General features: G+C 45.8%; 1 protein-coding gene across 1 annotated transcript in view; it reads left to right on the top strand.

Annotated features, from left to right (window-relative positions):
• MYO5B (myosin VB) overlaps positions 1-19,778 on the top strand; it is a 332,497-nt gene that overhangs the window by 1,507 nt on the left and 311,212 nt on the right. The gene's annotated exons all lie outside the window — the stretch shown is intronic.

Genomic DNA, 19,778 nt, shown 5'->3' with positions numbered 1-19,778 from the left:
TGGGCGGGGTTGGCGAGCGGCTCCGGGAGTCGGGCTTTGAAAAGCGCCCCGCCCGCTTCAGCCTGTGGGTCTTGGCAGCGGCCCCCAGGACTCGGGCTCTTCACCGGCGGTAGCAGGTTGTCAGGCCCTCGGACCGGAGCCTGGTTCCGGCGAGGCCGGGGGTGGGGCGGGGGGTGGGGCAGGGGGCTCGGGGGACCTGCCCTGGGCTTGGATGGTAGAGCCTCGCAGTTCTGTTCAACCCCGGGCTGCACCGGGCCCCGGCGACCGTGCCTGCGATGCGGCGAGGCCTTTCATCAGATAACTGCTGTACTACGGGAAGCTGATAGTCAATCGGATAAATCTGCAACTCTTGAAGCCTTGATCTTGAAAAACATTGGATTGCTTTTAAAGACCATACTTTCGGGCAGCCCGGGTGGCTTAGCGCCGCCTTCCGCCCGGGGCGTGACCCTGGAGACCCGGGATGAGTCCCACGTCGGGCTCCCTGCATGGGGCCTGCTTCTCCCTCTGCCTGTGTCTCTGGCGTGCGCTCGCGCTCTTTCTCTCTCTCTTTCTTATGAATAAAAAAATCTTTAAAGACCACGCTTTCAGGGGAAAACACTTGATGTTCTTGTTGGAAACGAGTATGTTGCCAGTTATAAATGAGCGTATGGTATGTTAACTGTTAGAAATGAATCCTAGTGGGGATCCCTGGGTGGCGCAGCGGCTTGGCGCCTGCCTTTGGCCCAGGGCGCTATCCTGGAGACCCGGGATTGAATCCCACGTCGGGCTCCCGGTGCATGGAGCCTGCTTCTCCCTCTGCCCACCCCCCACCTCTCTCTGTGTGACTATCATAAACAAAAACAAACAAAAAAGGAATCCTAGTGGAAGTCTGCGCCCAAGTTCGGGGGTAACTTTCTGGGCTTTTACTAAGGATATAGCTACCCTAAGAAAAATGTCTCAAGGACACATGAGTCACCTAACGTGGTTTCGTGGGTGTGAGGGTTTGACACCACTCAAAGTATTAGAACGTGTTCCTAGGGCTGGGGGACTTCACCTGTCCATGTTGGTGGGTTTCTAGTCCTTAATCACTGTATGTTTATGAATCTGAAATTGAGACTTTTTGTGACCCAGCCAGTAGCTTCCAGATTGAATTTTGAGCAATTGTTCTTGTCAGAGTTAAACATGCTTTGCTATGAGAAGCAGTTGTATTGTTTTCCAACCATTATCACCCTACTTGCTAGGCTGGATTCTCTGTATGCATATGAATAATAAAGTACATAGAGAAATTGTGCCTGCTGCTCAGATTCATTTTCTTAGGGGGATGATTTGTTCATCTTGGCATATTAAAGCAACCAATGTTCCCCCTTTTAACCTGCTAGGCCAGTCTATCATGGTGACTGCTGGACCCAGGCACGCACTGTCATGTATTATGCATGATAGAAATAATTATCCATTATGTCAACAGCATTTATAAGTGGGGTGGAACTATTAAAGCCTTTTAGAACTATACCTGTTGCTTTAGTGATCTAGTAGGGAGGTATGATTGGAAGGAGACCTTCAAGCGCATAAATTAACCTGAAGGTACAGTTTCAGGTAAGAACTTAGTATATTAGCCTAATCCTATTTATCCAAGACAAGACTCCCTTTCTTTCCCTCCCAGGTTACTGTTTTCTTGTTTGCCTATCTGCACACTCCAACTGGAGGCTCCATGCTATGTGAATTATTATTTTTGGAGTCCTTAGTCCTTGACAAAAGTCACATCCCATTACCTAAGAACACACCTGTGTTCAGAAGACCCAACCTATCACCTTTGAGAAGTGGCTTTCTCTGTAGCGAGTCTTTTCTGGATGGGGGAAAAAAAAAGTCCATGCCAAGACACTTTGAGGGTGATGTCAAGGTGAGTCAGCTTCAACTCCTAAAGAAAGCTGGAGCTAATGATGGGGGATCATGTCACAAGTGGCATGTATGTAGCAAGTATTCATACTGTCTTTTCCTGTGGGTTGGAAACATGGGCTCATTGGATTTGTCCAGGTCCCAGGCGTGTACAAGCATGGGAAGTACAATTGGATCTTGATATTGCAGGAAATAGTCTATTTTTCATCCAGAATAACCCTTCTATGAACCTTGTTGTTTTGGACCAGTCTTTCAGGATGCTGTCTTGACTTTTAGTCAGGTTGACTGGGAAATCACCAGATAAACCAGTACCTTCCAATAACCCCTTCTCTGGTTGGCCTTTCATAAGTGGTGTCTGAGCAGTTTGAGTGCTGCTAGTTCACTGGTTGATCCAGCCTATGCGTGTAAATGGTGGCTTTGTCTTGGTCTTTTCCTGTGCAGCTGGTAGTGCGGGTTTGTGCCAGGTGTCAGCCTGTAGGCAGCAGGAGCCTCCTGCCTCTACCCACCCTGCTTCACTGGAGGCACTAATGATTCAGACTCCTGTTGGTGCCCCAGTGATATTTCAAAAAAAGTGACGGTCGAGACCTGAGTGGTAGCAGATGCTGGTAGTGCTCCTCTGCAGGCCCTTGACTCTTCTCCTGAACTCGTGCTGGTGCTTGCTCACTCTGGATAGCACGTGTTTCTCAGGTTCCTGGAGCCTGGGAATGCACCCCCCTCCCTGCCCCAGGATGGACCTGTAATCCATGGGAGTAGAACAGCTGTAGTTTCCAGACCCTGACCTTGGGAACAGGACTGCCCACAGAGCTGTGCAGGAGGAGCTGAAGTTCCTCTGCTTGAATTTTGCTGAATATCACAACGCAGCTTGCCTCCTTTCACCTCCCCACCTCCCCACCTCGGGAGCAATGCCTAATGGAATACCTGGACAGGAATCTTCATCTTTTGGATCTGAGGACCATGGTGGTTTGGCTGGGTGGATGTTGAGAAACTCAAGGGCTCTGGTTTCCTTTGGTTCTCTGAAGCTTTGTGCCAATGCACAGAGGCCATTGGCCTGCTCCTCCCCTCCCCCCTTCCTCCTTGCTGCTTTCTCTGCCTTGCCCACTCTTTCCTGCCTGCTTCCCTTCCTCAGATGGGCCTATAAAGCCAATGGGCTCTTCTTGGCTCTGCTGGTGAGCATTAGAATTCCAGTGTTCAGATGCAAGTTGTACGGGTTCACGGGGCACATTCTCTGCCTATTACCTGTATGCCCTGCCCCAATGCCTTGTTTGTAGAGTTCTTGTCCTGCCTCTTTTTTCCCAGGTAGGTTGAGCCCATCTGGAGAGCGGAGGCCATCACAAACATTTTTTTGGAGCTGCCAGTGTGTTTAGCATGGTGCCTTATACTTAGAGATACTTGAGAGCTTGTCCCCTGGATCTTAAATCCCCCTGTGCCAAGTCCTGCTGGAACTTCCTCATAGCCCATTTCCCCACTGTGAACACCTCACTTAAGCCCAGCCTGGTTGTTGAAACTGGGAAATTCCTACAGCACTAACTTGTCTGTGAACCTCCCTGGAAGTTCCCCAGTTTTTCCACTGATGGCCTTTCTCTGGGCCTGGGTCCCTTCAAGAATTCATGGTTAGCATCCTAGCTCCCTTGATCTCCAATTAGGGACCATTTCTTCTCTTTTACATGTTGGCAGTTTGAATATTGGCCAGTTATCTTGTAGAATGGCCTCGATCTGATGGAGTCTCCTGCTTACGTGGAGTTTACAAATTTTTGTTAAGAAAACTTCGGAAGTGATGGGCATGTACTTCCTGAGGTGCTTCACTGTCAGCGTGTCCCACTTCTGATGGTATCCCTTCCATCCTTTGGTGAAAGTGATATCCATCGGTTTCCTTTTATTGAGGAGTGTTTACATACCAATATTTGGGTGCTGGGTATGCTTCCTGTTTTTTATAGCCACTTAGGGATTATTGAGCCTAGAATTCAACAGATGTTTGATTATGTGGGCAAGAGCAGGAAGAGTCAGTGATGACCTTGAAGTTTCCATCTTGAGGGTGGACAGAAAAGTCAGGATGGGGCAAGGAATCCTGTGATGGTGTGTTGTCTTGTTTTTGGTTTTGTGTGTGTGTATGTGTTTCTTTTGGTACCTGTTTGGAGTGATACTTTCTGCTTAGATGAACTTTGAGGTTCTGTGAACTTAAAGGAGAAATGGGGGTTCTTGCAAATAAGAAGGATGGGTGAGATATTTTCTCTAAAATGCGAGTCTTACAACAGGATCTTCATAAAGTTCAGATCATGACCTTGGTGTGGGCCGTCCTAGCCTCTGGTCATGATTTTGGTATGGACTATTCTGGGTATGAGGTTAAATGCTCAGCTCTGATGCTAGAATAGATGCATTCTGAGCCTTTTTTTTTTTTTTTTTTCTTAATCTGGGATGGGACCTGTGTCATAAGATTCCTGGAGGATCACATGCTCTAACATGTGAAGGTACTGCCTAGTGCAGCTTCTGGCAGGCTGTCCAGGCTTAAATGTTGATCAACTTGTTTACCCTTGAGTCGTAGTGTTGTGTGGTGGCATTTTTGCCTGAGCCTAAAAGGTTCCACTCTCCCCCTGGCCCCTGGGGAAGGAGCAAGAGTAGTTTGAAAGAATTTTTCTTTTTTCTTTTAAGATTTTATTCATGAGAGGCACAGAGAGAGAGGCAGAGACCCAGGCAGAGGGAGAAGCAGGCTCCTCGCAGGGAGCCCCGGGACTCCAAGATCACGCTTTGGGCTGAAGGCAGGCACTAAACTGCCGAGCCACCCAGAGATCCTCTTATAAGAAGTTTTCAATGTAAGCTGTGTTTTCTGGTCTTTTATTAGTTTTTAAGGGAAGTTTAAAAAAGCATTTTCACCATACCTTTTTTGTTGGTACAAATGATTATTGAAACAATTCCTACAATGTGGGAAAGGCAAAGGCCCTGTTAATCCCTTTTCCAGAAACTGCTATTGTTGATTACTTATGATTTCCAGACCTGCGTTGTTCAATAGGGTGCTCCTGAGCACTTGAAGTGAGGCTGGCCCAAATGGAGATGAACTGAAAGTGTAAAAACAAAACACACCAGACTTTAAAGACTTAGGGCCACTGGGTGGCTCAGTGGTTGAGCATCTGCCTCTGGCTCAGGGCATGATCCTGGGGTCTTGGGATTGAGTCCTGCATCGGGCCTCCTGCACGGAGCCTGTTTCTCCCTCTGCTGGTGTCTCTGCCTCTCTGTGTGTCATGAATAAAATATTATTTTAAAAGACTTGATACAAAAGATGAATGTAAAATATCTCCTTTATATTACCGTTGATTAAATGTTGAGATACTTTGGATGCATTGGGCTAAAGTATTTGGTTCATCTTTTTTTTTTTTTTTAAATTTTTTTGGTTCACCTATTTTTAACATGGCTACTAGACAATTTCAGATTCCACATGTAGTTTGCTTTGTTTTTATTTGGCATCACTGCTATATTGGGATCATGCCACAGATTGTACTCTAGATCTTAATCTATGCTTTCCATCTTCTGTAGCATATAAAGGTAATTTTAGCATTTAATGGCTATTTAATAGCATATTATGGATTTACCATAATGTTAACTGTTCAGTTTTTTTAAAAGATTTTATTTATTTATTCAGAGAGAGAGAGAAGCAGGCTCCATGCAGGGAGCCCGACGCGGGACTCGATCCTGGGACTCCAGGATCACGCCCTGGGCTGCAGGTGGCACTAAACCGCTGAGCCACCGGGGCTGCCCTTAACTGTTCAGTTTTGGTGAACATTGAATTGTTAAAAATTTTTTGAGGGACGTCTAGGTGGGTCACCAGTTGAGCACCTGCCTTCAGCCCATGGCGTGATTCTGGGTCCTGGAATCGAGTCTCACCTGGGGCTTCCTGCATGGAGCCTGCTTCTCCCTCTGCCTTTGTCTCTGCCTCTCTGTCTCTCATGAACAAATAAAATCTTACCAAAAATTTTTTTAAATCATGAAACCTGTTGCAGTACATTCTTGGAACCCTTTTTTTTTTTTTTTTTTTTTTTGCTTTTAAATATTAGAATTGCCATATGATCCAGTAATCCCACTACTGGGTATTTACCCAAAGAAAACAAAAATTCAGGGGCAGGATAACTAATACCAATGGAGTCCTTTTTGAGCCAGGTTATTTCTAAGTGCTGTGTATTAATAACTCCTCCCCATCACAAATGGGGGAGCTCAGCCTACGTGATTTGCTGGAAGCGGTACTCCTCTTCCAGAGGGAAGTATGACCCCCGTGCCTGACCCTGACACCCTCCCCCCGCAGCAGGTACCACGCTCAGTGTCTAAGGAGCGGGCATGTTCTGAGACGCCCACAGGGAGCCAGGCTCAGCGCTCGAGGAGGCCCTCCCCTGTTGCTCCTCTATCCGAACCTGCTGGCCAGGCAGGGACCTGGAAGCCGAGCTGCCGTCCTGCCCCAGGCTCTCTGTTCAGCCATCTCGGCCAAGGCCTCTCCTCAAGCGTCTGTGGACCCAAATCGTGTTCCATTGTAGTGGGGGTGCTTACCAGGGGCTTTGACAAAGGGCCTCAGGAGCCACCTGCAAGCAGGGGTGTTTCCGGTAGGCCGCAGGAGGTGAGGCTTCGTGTTGTCCACCCCGGTGGGGAGGGGTGCTGGTAAGACCTTACTAATTTGTAAGTAAGGAACCCTCAAGCTTCTAGATCTGATCTCCAGCTTAATAGCTCATTATGCTCCTCTTAACATTTATTCACTGGGTCACAAACTACCGTCCTAGCACAAAGGATTCTGATGCTGACTGGGCCCTACAGGCTTTTCTCTCCCTCACTGAAGTTTGAGGAGGGAACGAAGGGGCCCATCATGCAAAGCTAACGATTTTTTCCAGATATTGCCATTATAAAATTCAAATGTGTTGTGACGTGAAACCCTAAAAGTGAACAAAAGCATCCAGATGCTTTCTACATGGAATCCAAAGACTTCCCTTATAATCTCTGCACCAAATTCAGGTCCCCTGGCTTAGAGACCAGCCTCTGCAAGTAAACCTACTGGAGAGAATTCCAGTTCCATCTGTATTCTGACCCAGGTACTGGTCATTTTTGGAGAAGGTGAAAAGGTAAAATCCCTGAACTGGTGAACTGTACTGTATTCAGCTATTTGTGTGCCCTGGCACCTCACTCGAGACCCGTTTCTCTCTTGGTAACTGGCCACCAGACCCCAGTACGGTCTTGCCGATGATAGGACGCATGCTTAGAATGTATTACCTCAATTTACGTGCTGCTAGTGGCACTGAGTGCTTTAGAGGCGAGTACAACAGAATGCCACCACTTCTATGAATTGCTGACATTGGCAAAATGCACGGTGGTGGTGCAGAGTGTACACATGATGGAAGGTGAGGGTGGGGGAGCCTGAGTGGCAGAAACCTGGGAGACGGTGGGGAAGTGGGAGTGGGCCGTTTGCAGTCCGTTGGATTGCCTGCTGAGGTCAGAGCTGTTCATTACTATTTCACCACTTGACATGTCCAACTGATTCTGCTGAAAATAGGAGTTATAAAGCCAAATCTTATAAACCTTTGAAGTAGCTGATTCTGGATTCCTTTTCTCCTGCATGTGCGGTTGATGGTTGTATGTGTATTTTCCCTCCCTCAGAATGAATCTTCTGGGGTGCCTGGGGGGCTCCAGAGCATCTGCCTTCAGCTCGGGGCGTGACCCTGGGGTCCTGGGATTGAGTCCCGCTTTGGGCTCCCTGCGGAAAACCTGTTCTCTTTCTGCCTGTGTCTCTGCCTCTCTCTGTCTCATGAAGAAATAAATAAAATCTTAAAAAAAAAAAAAAGAATCTTGTGCTCCCATCCCTCCATTCCCATGATCCAGTGTTTGCTTACTGTAGGGACTCGGTGCCGTGCTGTGGAATTGCTTTGAAGCCCACTGGTCCTCTCCTCCTGTTTCTGGCTGTGGCACTTGGAGAAAAGGCCTTTTTTTTTTTTTCCACTAAGGGGCCAGCTTTTTATTTTTTATTTTTTATTTTTTATTGGTGTTCAATTTACCAACATACAGAATAACCCCCAGTGCCCGTCACCCATTCACTCCCACCCCCCGCCCTCCTCCCCTTCTACCACCCCTAGTTCGTTTCCCAGAGTTAGGAGTCTTTATGTTCTGTCTCCCTTTCTGATATTTCCCACACATTTCTTCTCCCTTCCCTTATATTCCCTTTCACTATTATTTATATTCCCCACATGAATGAGAACATATAATGTTTGTCCTTCTCCGACTGACTTCACTCAGCATAATACCCTCCAGTTCCATCCACGTTGAAGCAAATGGTGGGTATTTGTCATTTCTAATGGCTGAGGAATATTCCATTGTATACATAAACCACATCTTCTTTATCCATTCATCTTTCGATGGACACCGAGGCTCCTTCCACAGTTTGGCTATTGTGGACATTGCTGCTATAAACATCGGGGTGCAGGTGTCCTGGCGTTTCATTGCATCTGTATCTTTGGGGTAAATCCCCAACAGTGCATTGCTGGGTCGTAGGGCAGGTCTATTTTTAACTCTTTGAGGAACCTCCACACAGTTTTCCAGAGTGGCTGCAACAGTTCACATTCCCACCAACAGTGCAGGAGGGTTCCCATTTCTCCGCATCCTCTCCAACATTTGTGGTTTCCTGCCTTGTTAATTTTCCCCTTTCTCACTGGTGTGAGGTGGGATCTCATTGTGGTTTGGATTTGTATTTCCCTGATGGCAAGTGATGCAGAGCATTTTCTCATATGCATGTTGGCCATGTCTATGTCTTCCTCTGTGAGATTTCTCTTCATGTCTTTTGCCCATTTCATGATTGGATTGTTTGTTTCTTTGCTGTTGAGTTTAATAAGTTCTTTATAGATCTCGGATACTAGCCCTTTATCTGATCTGTCATTTGCAAATATCTTCTCCCATTCTGTAGGTTGTCTTTGAGTTTTGTTGACTGTATCCTTTGCTGTGCAAAAGCTTCTTATCTTGATGAAGTCCCAATAGTTCATTTTCGCTTTTGTTTCTCTTGCCTTAGTGGATGTATCTTGCAAGAAGTTACTGTGGCCAAGTTCAAAAAGGGCGTTGCCTGTGTTCTCCTCTAGGATTTTGATGGAATCTTGTCTCACATTTAGATCTTTCATCCATTTTGAGTTTATCTTTGTGTATGGTGCAAGAGAGTGGTCTAGTTTCATTCTTCTGCATGTGGATGTCCAATTTTCCCAGCACCATTTACTGAAGAGACTGTCTTTCTTCCAATGGATAGTCTTTCCTCCTTTATCGAATATTAGTTGACCATAAAGTTCAGGGTCCACTTCTGGGTTCTCTATTCTGTTCCATTGATCTATGCGTCTGTTTTTGTGCCAGTACCACACTGTTTTGATGACCACAGCTTTGTAGTACAACCTGAAATCTGGCTTTGTGATGCCCCCAGCTATGGTTTTCTTTTTTAAAATTCCCCTGGCTTTTCGGGGTCTTTTCTGATTCCACACAAATCTTAAAATAATTTGTTCTAACTCTCTGAAGAAAGTCCATGGTATTTTGATAGGGATTGCATTAAGCGTGTATATTGCCCTGGGTAACATTGACATTTTCACAATATTAATTCTGCCAATCCATGAGCATGGAAGATTTTTCCATCTCTTTGTGTCTTCCTCAATTTCTTTCAGAAGTGTTCTATAGTTTTTAGGGTATAGATCCTTTATCTCTTTGGTTAGGTTTATTCCTAGGTATCTTATGCTTTTGGGTGCAATTGTAAATGGGATTGACTCCTTAATTTCTCTTTCTTCAGTCTCATTGTTAGTGTATAGAAATGCCACTGATTTCTGGGCATTGATTTTGTATCCTGCCACGCTACCAAATTGCTGTATGACTTCTAGCAATCTTGGGGTGGAGGCTTTTGGGTTTTCTATGTAGAGTATCATGTCATCGGCGAAGAGGGAGAGTTTGACTTCTTCTTTGCCAATTCGAATGCCTTTAATGTCTTTTTGTTGTCTGATTGCTGAGGCTAGGACTTCCAGTACTATGTTGAATAGCAGTGGTGAGAGTGGACATCCCTGTCTTCTTCCTGATCTTAGGGGAAAGGCTCCCAGTGCTTCCCCATTGAGAATGATATTTGCTGTGGGCTTTTCATAGATGGCTTTTAAGATGTTGAGGAATGTTCCCTCTATCCCTACACTCTGAAGAGTTTTGATCAGAAATGGATGCTGTATTTTGTCAAATGCTTTCTCTGCATCTCATGAGAGGATCATATGGTTCTTGGTTTTTCTCTTGCTGATATGTTGAATCACATTGATTGTTTTACGGGTGTTGAACCAGCCTTGTGTCCCGGGGATAAATCCTACTTGGTCATGGTGAATAATTTTCTTAATGTACTGTTGGATCCTATTGGCCAGTATCTTGTTGAGAATTTTTGCATCCATGTTCATCAGGGATATTGGTCTGTAATTCTCCTTTTTGGTGGGGTCTTTGGTTTCGGAATTAAGGTGATGCCTCATAGAACGAATTTGGAAGTACTCCATCTCTTTCTATCTTTCCAAACAGCTTTAGGAGAATAGGTATGGTTTCTTCTTTAAACGTTTGATAGAATTCCCCTGGGAAGCCATCTGGCCCTGGACTCTTGTGTCTTGGGAGGTTTTTGAGGACTGCTTCAATTTCCTCCCTGGTTATTGGCCTGTTAAGGTTTTCTATTTCTTCCTGTTCCAGTTTTGGTAGTTTGTGGCTTTCCAGGAATGCGTCCATTTCTTCTAGATTGCCTAATTTATTGGCGTATAGCTGTTCATAATATGTTTTTATTTTTTATTTTTTTTTATTTATGATAGTCACACAGAGAGAGAGAGGCAGAGACACAGGCAGAGGGAGAAGCAGGCTCCATGCACTGGGAGCCCGACGTGGGATTCAATCCCGGGTCTCCAGGATCGCGCCCTGGGTCAAAGGCAGGCGCCAAACCGCTGCGCCACCCAGGGATCCCCATAATATGTTTTTAAAATCGTTTGTATTTCCTTGGTGTTGGTAGTGATCTCTCCTTTCTCATTCATGATTTTATTAATTTGAGTCTTCTCTCTCTTCTTTTTAATAAGGCTGGCTAATGGTTTATCTATCTTATTAATTCTTTCAAAGAACCAACTCCTGGTTCTGTTGATCTGTTCCACAGTTCTTCTGGTTTCGATTTCGTTGAGTTCTGCTCGAATCTTTATTAACTCTTCTTCTTCTCCTGGGTGTAGGATCTATTTGCTGTTTTTTTTTCTAGCTCCTTTATGTGTAAGGTTAGCTTTTGTATTTGAGTTCTTTCCAGTTTTTGAATGGATGCTTGTATTGCGATGTATTTCCCCCTCAGGACTGCTTTTGCTGCATCCCAAAGATTTTGAACGGTTGTATCTTCATTCTCATTAGTTTCCATGAATCTTTTTAATTCTTCCTTAATTTCCTGGTTGACCCTTTCATCTTTTAGCAGGATGGTCCTTAACCTCCCCGTGTTTGAGGTCCTTCCAAACTTCTTGTTGTGATTTAGTTCTAATTTCAAGGCATTATGAGAATAATCTGAGAATATGCAGGGGACGATCCCAATCTTTTGGTATTGGTTCAGACCCGATTTGTGACCCAGTATTTGGTCTATTCTGGAGAAAGTTCCATGTGCACTTGAGAAGAATGTGTATTCAGTTGAGTTTGGATGTAAAGTTCTGTAGATATCTGTGAAATCCATCTGGTCCAGTGTATCATTTAAAGCTCTCGTTTCTTTGGAGATGTTGTGCTTAGAAGACCTATCGAGTATAGAAAGAGCTAGATTGAAGTCACCAAGTATAAGTGTATTATTATCTAAGTATTTCTTCACTTTGGTTAATAATTGATTTATATATTTGGCAGCTCCCACATTCGGAGCATATATATTGAGGATTGTTAAGTCCTCTTGTTGGACAGATCCTTTAAGTATGATATATTGTCCCTCTTCATCTGTCACTACAGTCTTCGGGGTAAATTTTAGTTTATCTGATATAAGGATGGCTAACCCTGCTTTCTTTTGAGGACCATTTGAATGATAAATGGTTCTCCAAACTTTTATTTTTAGGTTGTAGGTGTCCTTCTGTCTGAAATGAGTCTCTTGTAGACAGCAAATAGATGGGTCCTGCTTTTTTATCCAGTCTGAAACCCTGTGCCTTTTGATGGGGTCATTAAGCCCGTTCATGTTCAGAGTTACTATTGACAGATATGAGTTTAGTGTCATCATAATATCTATTCAGTCCTTGTTTTTGTGGATTGTTCCACTGAACTTCTTCTTAAAGGGGAATTTTAAGAGTCCCCCTTAAAATTTCTTGCAGAGCTGGTTTGGAGGTCACATATTCTTTTAGTTGCTGCCTGTCTTGGAAGCTCTTTATCTCTCCTTCCATTCTGAATGAGAGCCTTGCTGGATAAAGTATTCTTGGTTGCATGTTCTTCTCATTTAGGACCCTGAATATATCCTGCCAGCCCTTTCTGGCCTGCCAGGTCTCTGTGGAGAGGTCTGCTGTTAACCTAATACTCCTCCCCATAAAAGTCGGGGATTTCTTGTCTCTTGCTGCTTTAAGGATCTTCTCTTTATCTTTGGAATTTGCAAGCTTCACTATTAAATGTCGAGGTGTTGAACGGTTTTTATTGATTTTAGGGGGGGAATCTCTCTATTTCCTGGATCTGAATGCCTGTTTCCCTTCCCAGATTAGGAAAGTTTTCAGCTAGAATTTGTTCAAATACATATTCTGGCCCTCTGTCCCTTTCGGCACCCTCGGGAACACCAATTAAACGTAGGTTTTTCTTTCTCAGGCTGTCGTTTATTTCCCTTAATCTATCCTCATGGTCTTTTAATTGTTTGTCTCTTTTTTCCTCAGTTTCCCTCTTTGCCATCAACTTGTCTTCTATGTCACTCACTCGTTCTTCCACCTCGTTAACCCTCGTCGTTAGGACTTCTAGTTTGGATTGCATCTCATTCAATTGATTTTTAATTTCTGCCTGATTAGCTCTAAATTCTGCAGTCATGAAGTCTCTTGAGTCCTTTATGCTTTTTTCTAGAGCCACCAGTAGCTGTATAATAGTGCTTCTGAATTGGCTTTCTGACATTGATTGTAATCCAGATTTTGTAACTCTGTGGGAGAGAGGACTGTTTCTGATTCTTTCTTTTGAGGTGAGGTTTTTCCTTCTAGTCATTTTGCTCAGTGCAGAGGGGCCAAAAGCGAGTTGTATTGGGAAAAGGAGAAAAAGAGAGAAAGAAGGAAAGAAAAGAGAGAAAAAAGAAAAAAGGAAGAAAAAAAGAAAAAGAAAGGAAAAAAAAGGGTGGGGGAAGGAAACAAATCAAAAAAGCAAAACAATCCGAAACAAAACAAAACAACAACAACAAAAAAAACCACGGGGTATCTTCTGATTCTGTGTACTTTAAGTCCCTTGACTTCCCCGGAACTTGTCCGTCTAGCTGGTCTTCTGGGGGAGGGGCCTGTCGTGCTGATTCTCAGGTGTTAGCACTTGGGGGAGCTGCTCAGCCCCTGCCTGGTGCAGGGCTCAATGGTGCTTGTTTGGAACAATCGCAGTGGCGGGGCCAGCTCTGGAGCCCTGGAGTCAGCCTCCGCAGTAGCTCCAGAGCTCTCGGTCAGCAGGGCCTGGAGGCTCCGGGGCGGGGCCGCTGATCTGCTCAGCTCGGGGCAGGAGCGTCCTCGCTGTCCTGGGCCCTTCTGGCCTTTGCCTGTCCCGGGGGAGGCCGGATCCTGGGCTGTGTCCCGGCGCCCTGTGCTCCCGGGCCTGCGCAGTTGGATTCTCGCTCCCGCCCCGCAGCCCCCTCCGCGGAGCCGCCCCCGAGCCCCCTCGAGCTGCTCCAGGTCCCGCCGTGCGCGCTGCAGCCCTTAGGGAGCTCGGCGCACTCTCCCGGGGCACAGGTGTCTGTTAGTGTCCCCGGGAGCCCGCAGGCATCCCCGCCCTCCTGGGTCCTGCTCCACCTCCCTGCGAGCCCCTTTCCGCCCGGGAAGGTCGGTGCAGCTCCTGCGTCTCCGGGACGGGGCTCTCCTGTCCTGGGGACACTCGCCCCGGCCTCAGCCCGGCTCCTCGCAGGGCCCCTCCCCCTTGGAGGCCTTTGTTCCTTTACTTCTTTTTCCCCGTCTTCCTACCTTGATAGAAGCGCGAACTCTTCTCACTGTAGCATTCCAGCTGGTCTCTCTTTAAATCTCAGGCCGAATTCATAGATTTTCAGGAAAATTTGAAGGTTATCTAGGTAATTTGGTGGGGACAGGTGATCTGGGGACCCTACTCTTCCACCATCTTGCCCCTCCCCCGGGGCCAGCTTTTTACTATAACCCTTTCTCCTGTCCGTTTTGGCTTTTGGCTTCAGGTACCCAGTGGAAAGGCCCATCTGTTTCCTCTGGCACTAGCTGGAACTCACGAATGTGGAGCCCCTGTCAGGAGATAATTAAAAAAAAAAATTTTTTTTTAAATTACTGTGCCTAAAGGCTTAGCAAAAGGTGTGAATGTGGACTAACAGTGAAGTCACATTTGTGGACATGAAACCTAATCTGACTGCCTTGTTTTTTTTTTTTTTTTTATTTTATTTTATTTTATTTTATTTTATTTTATTTTATTTATTTATTTATTTATTTAATTTATTTATTTTTTTGACTGCCTTGTTTTGAGCATCCTAATCTATACACAATTAGGATCACACTTTTTTTTTTTTTTGCCTTTCCTAAGATTGTCATTTATATTAAAAGCATGATCTCCTTTTATTCCCAATTAACTCCACTTGATTATTAGTCTCAGGCAGATGTCCATGAGTCCTGATGGAGGCTGGGGGCACATACTGATCTTCATCCTTCCTGTGAGCTCAAACAAAGCAAGTGGCTTTCGCGAGAGACATGATGCACCAGGAAAGAAAAATTAGTCTTTGTCTTCCCTCACACAGGTGATCTCCAGTCTTTCTCTGAACATTGATCCTTTAGATTCATCACTAAGCCAGCAAGTGCTCAGGGTACCTGCTACCTGCTGGGATATAGGTCACAGCCCATCCCTGCAAAGGAGTCTTTTGACCTTGCGTTCTTCTAATCGGGGGTTCGTTTGTTGGATGAATAAGCTTGAAGAAGGTATTCGTACCCAAGGAGATAAATTGCTTTATCTCATCAGATTTAATAATTTTCAATTTGCCTATACTCGCTAATGAGGGCTAATGTTTGTTTACAAAATGAGGACAGTGAATGTTTCCTCATTTCTGAGGAAACTAGTTTCTTTGCTGTCAAACTGCTTGATCTTTTGTCACTTTGTGTGTATATATGCGTGTAACTATAACAAGCCGTGCATACCAAGACGATGAGAATGCCCTTAAAACATGATAGGACCTGACATGTTGGTCATAATCTATTTGAATGGGTTCTGCTACAGGGTGGTCTTTGCAGAGGTGCCAGGAAGCGGGAGCTCATCAATACCTCTCCTGAAATTGGCTTCATGTGTTCTTCTTTCCTAGTGGGGTGGTGATCTCCCTACGCCTGGTAGGGAGGCCTTCCTGGAGATATTCAGGAGTTACTCTAAGGAGTAGGCTGGTTGAGTAACATAGGTGTTCACTGACCTGTGTTTCTCTTATAGACTAACTTGAAGGTATTGATGCCAGCTTTTTTGTGGCCGTCTACGAGCTGTCATCCTTAAGAGAGTTGGACTTCGAATGATCTCAGTGGATCAGTGTAGAGCCTCTGTGGCTGTCAGGAAGACACTTGTTAGAATGTGGCCTCTGTTGGATTAAAAATCTTAAGGCTCGGGGGTGCCTGTGTGGCTCAGTCTGTTGAGCATCTGACTCTTGATCTCACAAGTGTGTTTGAGCCTGCGTTGGGCTCCATGCTGGGCATGGAGTCTACTTAAAATTTAAAGGCTCGAAGAATTTTACGGTCTTACTGACTTACAGTCCCTCTTATATGTATGCCAACATAATACATGGACATATAATTGCCTCAATGGTATGATCAGTATAATAGCATTACCTACTGATTGAAAAATCAAGGGGCACCTTGGTGGCTCAGTTGGTTGAGCTCAGGTCATGGCCTCTGGTTCCTGGGATAGAGCCCCACATTGGGCTCCCTCCTCAGCGGGGAGCCTACTTCTCCCTCTGTTTCCCTTGTTTGTGCGAGTTCTTTGTCAAAAAAATCTTAAAATCAAGTGGAAAGCCCATGCCACCTAATTCCCTACAATGCTCTTAGTAGGCAGGATGTTAGCCACTCAGTATAACAAAGGAGGGTGAAATAGCATTATTCGCAATAGTCCAAAATAAAAGCAAGCCAGTGTCCATCATGGATGAGCAAAATGTGGCATGTCCACATGGTGAAGTAATATTCAGCCTTAAGGAAATTCTGATGCATGTTGGTCATGGATGAACTTTGAGGACATTACCAGTGACAAATACCTTAAGACTCCACCTGCATGAGAGGTACCTACAAGAGTCTGATTTAGAGACAAAGTAGAATGGTGGTTGCAAGGAGGAGAGGATGGTCAAGTGTGGTGGTTTTACTGGTACAGAACTTGAGTTTTGCAAGCTGGGAAGTTCTGGAGCTGCATGGTGGTTGTGGTTAGATGATAATGTGATGGTACTTCATGTTACCAAACTGTACACTTACAGGGTGAAGATGGTAAATCTTTGGTGTATCACTACCACGGTCAGGCTGAGGGCAAGAAGAGGACCAGGGAAAATAGAAGAGCATCACTGTTAGACTGGTTAGAGCTGGATTTGAGCACTGATTCCTCATTTAGCAGCTGTGTGCCTTTAGGGAACGACTCAACCTCTAGGCTGTTACATGTGAAATGGGTAAAAAGCTAGAACAACCCTCAAAGGCTTGCTGATGCGACACGATGGGAATGTGTCTTTTGGGAAGCTATAGTTCAGTGCAGAGCAATGTAAGGGTGATAGCGTGAGGGCTTGCAAGGGTGTTTGGGGTGCTGATTCACTGGTTCTAGTTCCTCTGTGTGAGGCAGCCAGCCTTACATTGGGCTCTAAACTAGCAAAGCACCAGCATTGGAGATGCTCTAGGGCTGTGTTTGTGCCTCTCCTTTTTCAGGTGTGGGGAGGGAACAAAAGGAGTCTGAAGGTCTTAAGCGGAAGGCTACTTATCCTCTCAACCTAAAGCACCAGACCTAACTGTTCTGTAGCTTACAATTGTGGGGCTTGCCCCAGATTGTACTAAGAGCATTCCACCATGACCTCCTCACAGGATGCCTATATCTGTCTTTAGCCCTTCCTGGTACTTAGCATATTTGGCTATTATGGTTGCTAGGGGGCTTCAAGATGTTATGTTGAAAGGATGCTCTCTTAGGAGCTAGGCTTAGCTGAGTATCCCAGCCCAACATGCCAGTGCAGTATCTGGCAGCAAGAGAAAGGATCGTGAGCTTTGAGGCTTTAGGAACCAGGTTATCCTGTCAGCAGTGGCAGCACTGCATTTCCTTCTACACTGATTCCATCAACAGGACTCAGTTACTCTTGGCTTGTTTTTTTTTTTTTCCCCCCTGTCTTCTCTTGGCCTGGGGTCAAGTACCCCTTGACGAATCTCCAGGACTGGATTAGATTGGCTGTACGATCTGTAGCAGGTTGGCTCTTTGTCCCGGCAATAATAACAAAAGCTCTGAAGCACTCATGGAGAGTGGCTGGCCCCCTGATTGGTTGTTCCCAGGCAGGTTTGGCCTCCTAGGCCCATAGACCTTTCAAAGATGGCGGTTCCTGGGAACACTGTGCTTCCCTCTGAAGAGGCTGCGGGTGTTGCAGGTACTAGAGCGATAGTTTTCTCGGTGTGTAACAGAAAGAGCCGGAGAGCTAGTGTAAGTAGAGATGCTGCCTATCACTCCCATAGAATAGCATTTCAGAGATTGGTCCTGTGCTTGGTTTCCTTTCTTGCTAAATCATGGCTACTATGGTACTTGCATCTTTTGAGTTTTTAATTGGGTTTTTTTGACTAGCAATCCCCTGCCTTGGATCCTGATGGCAGCTTCCACATCTACTCTAATCTGAAACCCTGTAAGTAGTGCTGGGGATATATGGGCCTCAACACCTATTATAAATAGTCCCATAATACATGGTGTTCTTGGATTGCCTCCCTCTCCTCTACTAAGTGTTCGAAGGCCCCCCTCCTCCTCCAGCTCTCTCCATTCCTTCCTAGCCTCCCATTCCTTAACCTTAATCCATTCTTAATAAGGGCTCCAGGGATCACCTACCACATGCATCCCTGACGTCTGACTGGCTGCATGAACCAGAACTCCACCCAGCAGGCTGTTGGGTGTTTTTCATGATGCTCAGCCAGGCAGAGCCTCCTCGCTGAATGGGGCAGATACTCGGGGTGTCCCTCTGACCGTACTCAGGTTGCAGTGTGAACCCTCTCAGAAATCAAACTGCCTAAATGCTGGCCAAAGACTAGTGTGTCCATGGTGGTAAATAACACCAGTAGCCCCAGAACTGTAGCCTATATCTAGTGATGTAGCTGAGCGCCAGCCCAGCAGCTAGTTAGGCCATAACTGTTTTCTACTCGATCTCACTCGGTAAGTCAGCTCTTGATGCTAGAGGTTGAAATCTTGCCTTCTGCTTCTTTGCTTTGCCAGGGGTTCAGTGGTAGCAGGTCCTTGCTGAGCTAGGTTTATACTTCTCCGGTTTGTTTCTGTTTAATCACTAGGCAAGGTGGACACCTTAAGTAGTTGTAACTCTTCACCTACGACTAGTTCGCTGTGGCAGACAGTGGTCAGTATTTGGTTCATGGTACCAACCCGGGGAAGCTGACAGCTTTGCATCCTACTCGAGCAGAGCTATGCAGGTGGAAGGTGAAATCGATTCCACTTCGTGCCTGGTTGGGCTGTGAACTCCATGTGTGTGTGGAGCTCGACTGGAATTGCCCAGGCCCTGCGCCTGAGAGGTCTTCCATTCTTACTGGGTCGGGCAGTGTGGTGCAGCAGATGCAAATATTTAAGAGTCTTAGACACAGTGCTGAGCATGCAAGGTGCATAAGAGCTGGCCTCCCTTACTAAGGAACAAACAGTTCGGTGGAGTAAGTGATGTCAGAAGATGGTGGATTAAGAGGGCATCTTACCAAGACCACAGGGGTGGTGGGTGGTGGTTCCCGCTCAGCCAGTGGCAGCTCCTGGTGCTTGCGACTGCACGAGAGCAAGTCTCACCTCTCACTCCTTGTGAGTGCCTCGGTGTGCCTATCTGTCTCCTGCCTCTGAGGGTTGAGGAAGGCTGGTATCCAGTCTAGAGTCAAACTTTCATGGGGAGGGGGGGTGAAGATCAGAATCCCCTCACTTGGGAGTGTTACCCACCAGAGCTGTTTCCTCCTTTGAGCTGTTCAGAAGTGCTCACTAGAAAGGGAGCCTTTTTTTCTTTTTCCTCACCAAAAACTGCTCCAGTCTCGGGCTCCCAGACTGGGGGTGGAATGTAGGGTTGGCAGCTTGAGTGGACAAGGCTGACATGTTGTTTGCATAGTCCTTGAGGACAGACCTCCTCAAATAAGGACCTAAAAATGATTCCTATGAGTTACCATGCCACTTGAGGAGGAAGGCAAAGATGGGAGTATGTAAAAATCTAAATGGTGGCTATAAGAGTTGGCTTATACTGAATTATACTGTATCCTTTTAAGAAGTTCCTCCAGAAAAATAAATTCCTCTGCAGCATAAACACAGTAATGCCCAAAGCATGGAAAAACATTTGCATGAGTCTTTGTGGGGTGCTCTCCATGACAGTGAGCTAGCGGTGCCCCTGATCTTACTGTGTCATCCTTTGTTGGCGCTTATTCTTTTCTTTTATTTATTTATTTTTTAAGATTTTATTTATTCAGAGACAGAGAGGTAGAGACACAGGCACAGGGAGAAGCAGGCTCCATGCATGGAGCCCGACGTGGGACTCGATCCTGGGTCTCCAGGATCATGCCCTGGGCTGAAGGTGGCACTAAACCACTGAGCCACTG

This window comes from Canis lupus, chromosome 6, assembly GCF_048164855.1.
Source record: "Canis lupus baileyi chromosome 6, mCanLup2.hap1, whole genome shotgun sequence".
In the NCBI taxonomy this organism is placed as follows: domain Eukaryota; kingdom Metazoa; phylum Chordata; class Mammalia; order Carnivora; family Canidae; genus Canis; species Canis lupus.
The sequence above is the reverse complement of the archived record's forward strand: the minus strand, read 5'-3'. Positions and strand labels throughout refer to the sequence as shown.